This window comes from Paramisgurnus dabryanus, chromosome 23 (genome assembly GCF_030506205.2).
Source record: "Paramisgurnus dabryanus chromosome 23, PD_genome_1.1, whole genome shotgun sequence".
NCBI classification, from domain to species: Eukaryota; Metazoa; Chordata; class Actinopteri; order Cypriniformes; family Cobitidae; genus Paramisgurnus; species Paramisgurnus dabryanus.
Genome location: NC_133359.1, coordinates 2,020,401 through 2,030,472, shown reverse-complemented (window position 1 = coordinate 2,030,472; position 10,072 = coordinate 2,020,401). Strand labels below are relative to the sequence as shown.

The 10,072-nt window shown below is 31.4% G+C and overlaps 1 long non-coding RNA gene across 3 annotated transcripts in view; it reads right to left on the bottom strand.

Moving 5' to 3' along the window:
• Nucleotides 1–10,072, bottom strand: part of LOC135768195 (uncharacterized) — a 24,839-nt gene continuing 14,767 nt past the window's right edge. For 2 of the 3 annotated variants that reach the window (XR_010542096.2, XR_010542095.2), the window contains one exon: nt 1–3,041. This is a non-coding gene — a long non-coding RNA (uncharacterized lncRNA). The remainder of the gene's footprint in view (nt 3,042–10,072) is intronic. The other variant, XR_010542097.2, reaches the window with a different exon arrangement.

Below are 10,072 nucleotides of genomic sequence, written 5' to 3'. Positions count from 1 at the left end.
AAGAAACAACACAAAAAGTAATTATAAGACATTTATTGAAGATTAACTCAGATAGATATTAATGATGTTCTTTATCTACTTGACAAAAAACTTCCTATATCAGTTAACTGATCAAGTACGGAGTTACATAAATGTATTTTGTAAGATAATCTGTATGTACCTTTATATCCGGATGGCATTGGAGACGTCGGCGTCCTCTGCAGTGGCTGTATCGCTGCCCTCCAGGGAAGGCAGTAGGTTGTATAGTTACCTCCTGATGGGGCAAAATCACTACCCTGAAACCACACAACCTACTACCTCACCCTGTACGAACATCAGGAACAACCCGAACCATCCCATAATCAATCAATCAATCAATCAATCAATCAATCAATCAATCCAAACAAACCACTCAAACAACCCTCGGTATATAAGCATCAGAAGAACCCAGACACATTTCACACTTCATTCACTTTTAATAAGAAATAAATCTGATGAAAGAGGTCGACTCCTCACAGGTTTCACTTCTGGTGTCTGCACGGCTTGAAGAAGAAGATGATGATGATGATGAAGATATTACAGCCTCTTCAGGAAAGACAGTAAGTTGTATAGTTATCTAACAGGAAGTATATCACCCCACAACTATACAACCTACTACCTCACCCCAAAGGACAGTCTGACACCCCGACACAAGCCGATCCGCTGTGAATACAATACATCTTACACCACACAGATAAAAACACACAAAGAGTTTTCATAAAAAGATTTCTGACTGGTTTCCTTGTGCTTGTGAAAGTCATTTTGTAGCTACTGTTAGTATAAAGACTGACAAAATAATGATCAACAAAAAAACACTGACCTTACCTTATCTTAAAACCTCCTACTCAATATCTTAAACAAAACTGTTTGTCTTCATAAATGTTCTCTTCTCCGAACAGTCCGATCATACAGAGACCACTTTTCCCCATCCAATCTATTTCTTACTAATACAATTTAGTCCCGCCCTAAATTTTGTCCTCATTAAACTCAGAAATGCTTCACTACTACGAGTCAAATGTGTTGTAAATAGCAACTTTCATTGACAAAACCTTTCATAAAATCATCAGCTTTCATATGTTCAGGAAATTTTCATATTTGCTTTCATATGCTCTTGTTTTTAAACAAATCAAGGTGTAATCCATGTCTTTTGTCCATCTTCATCTTCACAGGTTTGTTTCTCCACATTCACACTTAAAAGGGAAAACAACATACAATAGGATTAATGTTAATGTCTACACTGCAAAAAATTACTCGCTTACTTAATATTTCTGTCTTGTTTTCAGTACAAATATCAAAAAATTCATGAGCAAAATGACCTAAGAAAATAAGTCTATTTTTTGACAAAAATATTTAATCTAAGTGAATTTGTGCTTGAAACATGCAAAAAAAAAAAAATCTGCCAATGAAAAAATTATTTTCAAGAAAAAAATGATTAGTTTTTTGTCTTGTTTTCAGTAAAAACATTTAAAAATTCTTAAATAAAGATGCTTTTTCTTGACGACCCAAGAAAATAAGTTTATTTTTTAGACCAAAAATATCATGGGGTAAGCAAAAAAATCTTGAACATTTTTCATAAACATTAAAGTAAAAAAAATTCAATAAATATTTGCTTACCCCATTGGCAGATTTTTTTTCTTGTTTCATGCACAAAATCACTTAAATTTGATATTTTTGGTCTAAAAACTAGACTTATTTTCTTGGGTCGTTTTGCTCATCAAGAAAAAGCATCTTAATTTAAGAATTTTTTGATATTTTTACTGAAAACAAGACAAAATACTACGATTCTTTTTTTTTGCAGTGTGGGGTAAGAAAGAAAAAAAAGATTTTTTTTTTACTTTTTTTGAATTAAGAGAATTAAGTAAACTTGTTTCAAGTTTTTTTCTTACCTTTTTTGCTTGTTTTAAGCACAAATTCACTTAAATTTTATATTTTTGGTGTAAAAACTAGACTTATTTTCTTTTTCTTCTTGCTCATCAAGAAAATGCATCTTGATTAAAGAATTTTTTGATATTTGTACTGAAAACAAGACACAAGTAAGAAAGTCATTTTTGCAGTGTACTGGTGTTGGATGAAATTTGGATGACTAATAATAACACTAAATTAACATTTATTAACATAAATTAAAATATAATAACACTAAATTAAAATTAATAACACTAAATTCAAATATAATAACACTAAATTCAAATATAATAACACTAAATTCAAATATAATAACACTAAATTCAAATATAATAACACTAAATTCAAATATGCAGATTTTACACACTGCTTATTTTTACATAAATAAATTTTTATAAAAAATTATGTCATATTCTTTACAAAACTGATCTATCAAGTTACCGTCTGTATGAAGGTAAATGTTTTTTTTATCTGCACATATAAACAAACAGCACTGTACCCATATATCATACAGTACGCCGACAGACGACCTGGGCCGAATCTGCGCTGGTGTGGATCTGGCCCAAAGTCATCTGGTCTCTTGGTACCTTAACTGTAATGGGCGTTTACACGGTACACAGCAACCGTGAGTGTCTAGTTCATTTTCAATAGGAGGCAAAAAGAGGGCGATTGCAGAGTCAGTACGCTCGCCAAAAATCCTGCCCCTTCCACAGACACGGTTCTTCAAGCCATTAAAAATAAACATATTTGCACTAAATTGTGCACAAAGAGCTTCCACTACACGAGAAAAGATGTTGCGGCATGGCGATTTCACCGCTTGCTACGTACCGTGTGAAACGCCCATAACACTATCACCACGAAAGTGTCTGCAGTGTTGACATTAATTTCATCATTCCCGAATACAGTGACTATGTATGATATCTAATGTAATTATCCAACCCGGTGTGTAATCTGGACCGTTGGGGTCTGTGTGTCGACCCTGAGTGGTCTCAGATGCAGACGGGAGAAATCCAGACAGGTCATGAGAGGATCTGCTGAAGCACAGGTTAACAGGGCTGCTATTCTTAAACGCCATCAGCTCCTGCTCCAGATGTGCGTGAGGTTCAACGTCTGAGATTGGGCTGAAACAGACAAAGAGCGTGGGAGGATGAGTGCATGAGGCAATACAAGTTAACATAGACAAACACAACATGCACTATTATAAACACATTCACAGATGCTTGATTTAATTTTGATACCTAGCAGTCTTCATTACATCTTTAGTCTAGGAGAAACAATTGAGATAACAAAGAGATTTGGTGTAAACATCACATGCAGGAGGGCAAACCAATCACACAATAGATCAGCATGACCAGACAATAAGCCTCATTATAATGCATGCATTAGCGCTTGACACAAGACAATAAGACTTGAGACGGCTTTGATTTTGAAGGCAGACTTCAAAGAGTTGAGGAATGTGGAGTAACGATCAATCAATGACGACCGGATCATGTTCCCAAAGTAGGGTCACACAACGCAGTAACAATGGTCAGGAATCCGGCTGGGTTCAGAGCCACCTGCCCCTATTTCCTCACTGGCATGTCTTTCATGCAACCGCTTTCATGTTATTTGTTCATAATTTCAAAAAAGTTCAGCATATATTATTCGATAATCGCCAATGTGTCCGTCCATCGCTGGCACTCATTGTTCTACCAGCCAGTTTTTCAGCGCACGCTGCCAAACCAACCACGTTATCGCCGGTTCCCTGTAACCGATACAATGTGAAAAAAGCATTTAGTGACGGGCCGGAGAAGACTTATGGGGCGATCTTCTGGTCAAAGCCACTCTTAGTTCACCTCATGCATTCATGAAGCCAACAGCTGCATCCTGTTATTAAAGCAGGGTATTAACCTTTGCCAACAGCACCTGACAATCCAACTCTTTCTCTTTCTGTTTTTCGACAGCTTTTACAATCTATGTCCTGTACCGTTCACCCAGCCAAAAACTTGATTGAGGCTGCAGCGACATTTTACATTTACATTCATGCATTTGGCAGAGACTTGAAGTGCATTTCATGTGATCCTTGGAACTGAATCCATGACCTTTGTGTTGCTAATGCAATGCTTTACCAATAGAGTAACAATAACAGCTAATGATGCATAAATGAAAGCAACAGTCTACAGCCCTTATCTGACTTTTCAGCTTTTGTCTGAAGTTATAGTATAAAACTGCTAATAAACTTCAATGAATGCTATAGAAATATTGAACAAATTCTTAGCACTTTTATAGGAAACATATAATATATATTTTTTTAATGATATCTCAATCTCATTTAGGCTGTTTTCAATCCTGGAGGATTATGGCCAAAATCATTATAATGCGGTTTAATTGATTTAACTAGTTTTTCAAGAAAAAAAGTCAAAATATGTAATATTTCAAGAATAAAGTAAATATAATGAAAATAAAGTCATAATATTGTAAGAATAAAATCAATATAATGAGAATAAAGTCGTAAAATTACAAGAATAAAGTCAATATAACAAGAATAAAGTCAAAATAATGAGAATAAAGTCAAAATATTTGGAGAATTAAGTCAATATAACGAGAATAAGTAAAAATAATGAGAATAAAGTCGTAATATTGTGTGAATAAAGTCAATATAACGAGAATAAAGTCAATATAACAACAATAAAGTAAAAATAACGAGAATAAAGTTGTAATATTGTGAGAATAAAGTAAAAATAACGAGAATAAAGTCGTAATATTGTGAGAATAAAGTAAAAATAACGAGAATAAAGTTGTAATATTGTGAGAATAAAGTAAAAATAACGAGAATAAAGTCGTAATATTGTGAGAATAAAGTAAAAATAACGAGAATAAAGTCGTAATATTGTGAGAATAAAGTAAAAATAACGAGAATAAAGTCGTAATATTGTGAGAATAAAGTAAAAATAACGAGAATAAAGTCGTAATATTGTGAGAATAAAGTAAAAATAACGAGAATAAAGTTGTAATATTGTGAGAATAAAGTAAAAATAACGAGAATAAAGTCGTAATATTGTGTGAATAAAGTCAATATAACGAGAATAAAGTCGTAATATTGTGAGAATAAAGTAAAAATAACGAGAATAAAGTTGTAATATTCAGACAATAAAGTAAAAATAACGAGAATAAAGTTGTAATATTGTGAGAATAAAGTAAAAATAACGAGAATAAAGTTGTAATATTCAGACAATAAAGTCAATATAACAAGAATAACTAAAAATAATGAGAATAAAGTATTACAGTTTTTCTCCATTGGTTTGGCTCATTTCTTGAAACAGAAATTACATTCTCAAAACTCTAAGATAATTTGGCAAAACAGTCTTACAGTTCAGCTCAACACTATAGCTTACTTGCAAAAGCTCATATATTTCCCAAAACTGTTCACTCATGCTTCAAAACTAAATATCCTTCTCATTTTAACAGTCAGTGCCCCCAAAATGCATCGTCCCTTTGGCATTGTGTAAGCACTGCAAGTCGAAATGTTTAGATGTTTTGTCACTATGGCAGGGGATCATTGAAATATCTCTTATGTCCACCTTTCAGTCTTAGCCCTTTATTGACAATGGTTACTGTACTGTTTTTTGTCTAGCTAACAGAATACAATTGTGTATAAAACTGAAAAAAAAAAATGTATTTTAGGGAAGAGTAGCCTCCAAGGTTTGACACCACACATTGCACTCACACTGCCAAGGAAATTGTAACGACTTTTATTCACACACAAAGTAACTTCCATACACCAGACCAAAATAAAATATATAAAGCATAATATACTCGAATATAAACACAAAAAACAATGAAAATTATATGCAGCCTGCTGTAAATAATGCGGGAGTTTCAGAACTAACATTTCTTCACTGGTCGCTGTCCTCACCCTTCCTCTCCTGGCCACCATCCTCACCCTCCTGACCATCCACACGCTGCTGTCTGTCTGGCCACAGATTCTCATCCACATCACAGTGTATTATTCTCCCTTGCGATGCAACGAGGGAACAAAACGGCGTGCCTGTCGCAACCATCCCCTACACTGATCTCCTGTAATATCCTAACACGCAACGTTCATCATGGAGCAGGGACCTTTGATTTTGAGCCCTATGCTCATATATCTCCACCTCCTAGAGGAGAAAAACTCAGTAGGATTGAGGAAAGGAGAGTAAGGTGGTAGGAACACCATGACCATCCTTGGATGAGTAGTGAACCAGTCCCTGATTAGCAGGCCACGGTAGAAATTCACATTGTCCCATACAATGACATATTGTGGTAGGTGAGGCCCGACGAGACCTTTCTCATTTTGAGGAATCAAATCAAAATGAAGGCGGTCCAAGAAGATGAGGAGCATCTGTGTATAGTATGGGCCAAGACTGGGGATGTGAGTGGCCACACCATTCTCAGATATGGCATCAAACATAGTAATATTGCCCCCTCACTGGCCTCGGACATCCACCGTGGCCCGGTGGGCAATCATTTTATGGCCACGTCTTCGGCCCTTGGCCAGGTTGAAGCCAGCTTCATCCACAAACACGAGGATGTGAGGGGCCTCGTTTCCTTTAAATGCCATTATTCTCTACAAAAGCGTAAACTCCTACTTTGTTAGTCAAGTTTTAGTTTTACCTGATGTCAATTGCTGTAATAAATGTATCAAATGTTCAAAGCATTCATATATGTTATTCATGGTATTATGTTCTTGACTAATTTTGCCAATTGAACAGACTATTGTGCATGTGATGACTTATACAATGAAATGACGCTGACACATTTTGGAGTAAACAACCATTAGACTGAGAATCAACCAATCAGTTTAGATCTCCAAGATCTATTCACTTGGAAATTGTGCTAAATGTAGGCTACCTGTACTTAATCAGTTGCAAAGATGTACTGAGCTATTGAGACATGTACTTAGATATTTGCAATTTGATGAAATGAATGAGAAATTCAATTCTGTTGTGAACACTTGCCAAGTGGTTTGGAGGTTTGTCCATGTTGTTTTGAGAATGTAATTTCTGTTTCAAGAAATGAGCCAAACCAATGGAGAAAAACTGAAATGTCGTGAGAATAAAGTCAATATAACAAGAATAAAGTAAAAATAACGAGAATAAAGTTGTAATATTCAGACAATAAAGTCAATATAACAAGAATAAGTTAAAATAATGAGAATAAAGTTGTAATATTGTGAGAATAAAGTAAAAATAACCAGAATAAAGTCGTAATATTGTGAGAATAAAGCAAAAATAACGAGAATAAAGTTGTAATATTCAGACAATAAAGTCAATATAAAAAGAATAAAGTCAATATAACAAGAATAAGTAAAAATAATGAGAATAAAGTATTAATGTCGTGAGAATAAAGTCAATATAACGAGAATAAAGTCAATATAACGAGAATAAAGTCAATATAACGAGAATAAAGTCAATATAACAAGAATAAGTCAAAATAACAAGAATAAAGTCATAATATTGTGAGAATAAAGTCAATATAAAAAGAATAAAGTAAAAATAACGAGAATAAAGTCGTAATATTGTGAGAATAAAGTAAAAATAATGAGAATAAAGTCAATATAACAAGAATAAAGTAAAAATAACGAGAATAAAGTCGTAATATTGTGAGAATAAAGTAAAAATAATGAGAATAAAGTCAATATAACAAGAATAAAGTAAAAATAACGAGAATAAAGTCGTAATATTGTGAGAATAAAGTAAAAATAATGAGAATAAAGTCAATATAACAAGAATAAAGTAAAAATAACGAGAATAAAGTCGTAATATTGTGAGAATAAAGTAAAAATAATGAGAATAAAGTCGTAATATTGTGAGAATAAAGTAAAAATAATGAGAATAAAGTCGTAATATTGTGAGAATAAAGTAAAAATAATGAGAATAAAGTCAATATAACAAGAATAAGTTAAAATAATGAGAATAAAGTTGTAATATTGTGAGAATAAAGTAAAAATAACCAGAATAAAGTTGTAATATTGTGAGAATAAAGCAAAAATAACGAGAATAAAGTTGTAATATTCAGACAATAAAGTCAATATAACAAGAATAAGTAAAAATAATGAGAATAAAGTGTTAATGTCGTGAGAATAAAGTCAATATAACGAGAATAAAGACAATATAACGAGAATTAAGTCAATATAACAAGAATAAGTCAAAATAACGAGAATAAAGTCATAATATTGTGAGAATAAAGTCAATATAACAAGAATAAAGTAAAAATAACGAGAATAAAGTCGTAATATTGTGAGAATAAAGTAAAAATAATGAGAATAAAGTCGTAATATTGTGAGAATAAAGTAAAAATAATGAGAATAAAGTCGTAATATTGTGAGAATAAAGTAAAAATAATGAGAATAAAGTCGTAATATTGTGAGAATAAAGTAAAAATAATGAGAATAAAGTCGTAATATTGTGAGAATAAAGTAAAAATAACGAGAATAAAGTCGTAATATTGTGAGAATAAAGTAAAAATAACGAGAATAAAGTCGTAATATTGTGAGAATAAAGTAAAAATAATGAGAATAAAGTCAATATAACAAGAATAAAGTAAAAATAACGAGAATAAAGTCGTAATATTGTGAGAATAAAGTAAAAATAATGAGAATAAAGTCGTAATATTGTGAGAATAAAGTAAAAATAATGAGAATAAAGTCAATATAACAAGAATAAAGTAAAAATAACGAGAATAAAGTCGTAATATTGTGAGAATAAAGTAAAAATAATGAGAATAAAGTCGTAATATTGTGAGAATAAAGTAAAAATAATGAGAATAAAGTCAATATAAAAAGAATAAAGTAAAAATAACGAGAATAAAGTCGTAATATTGTGAGAATAAAGTAAAAATAATGAGAATAAAGTCGTAATATTGTGAGAATAAAGTAAAAATAATGAGAATAAAGTCGTAATATTGTGAGAATAAAGTAAAAATAATGAGAATAAAGTCGTAATATTGTGAGAATAAAGTAAAAATAACGAGAATAAAGTCGTAATATTGTGAGAATAAAGTAAAAATAACGAGAATAAAGTCGTAATATTGTGAGAATAAAGTAAAAATAACGAGAATAAAGTCGTAATATTGTGAGAATAAAGTAAAAATAATGAGAATAAAGTCAATATAACAAGAATAAAGTAAAAATAACGAGAATAAAGTCGTAATATTGTGAGAATAAAGTAAAAATAATGAGAATAAAGTCAATATAACAAGAATAAAGTAAAAATAACGAGAATAAAGTCGTAATATTGTGAGAATAAAGTAAAAATAATGAGAATAAAGTCGTAATATTGTGAGAATAAAGTAAAAATAATGAGAATAAAGTCGTAATATTGTGAGAATAAAGTAAAAATAATGAGAATAAAGTCGTAATATTGTGAGAATAAAGTAAAAATAATGAGAATGAAGTCGTAATATTGTGAGAATAAAGTAAAAATAATGAGAATAAAGTCGTAATATTGTGAGAATAAAGTAAAAATAATGAGAATAAAGTCGTAATATTGTGAGAATAAAGTAAAAATAATGAGAATAAAGTCGTAATATTGTGAGAATAAAGTAAAAATAATGAGAATAAAGTCGTAATATTGTGAGAATAAAGTAAAAATAATGAGAATGAAGTTGTAATATTCCGAGAATAAAGTCAATATGACGAGAATAAAGTAAAAATATTTAAGTTGTGTGAGAAAAAAGTAAAAATAACGAGAAAAAAGTTGTAATATTTCGAGATTAAGTGAATATAATGCAAATAAAGTCAATATAATGAGAATATTATAACTTTATTCTCAAAATATTACAACTTTATTCTCGTTATATTGACTTTATTCTCAAAATATTATGACTTTAAAGGCGGAGTCCATGATGTTTGAAAGCCAGTGTTGATATTTGAAATCGCCTAAACAAACACGCCCCTACCCCAATAGAATCTGGACCTTCTGTTGATAGACCCGCCCCACACATACGCAACCCGGCATTTGATTTGATTTGATTGGCTATAAGTGTGTTTTGGTAGTCGGCCCGTCTCCTTTTCCAAACCGTTTTTCAAACATCGTGGACTCCGCCTTTAATCTCATAATTTCATTTATTTTACTTTTTTTCCACAAAAAAACCTACTAGATAAATCTTGAATGACATTAATCTTGCAATTGTT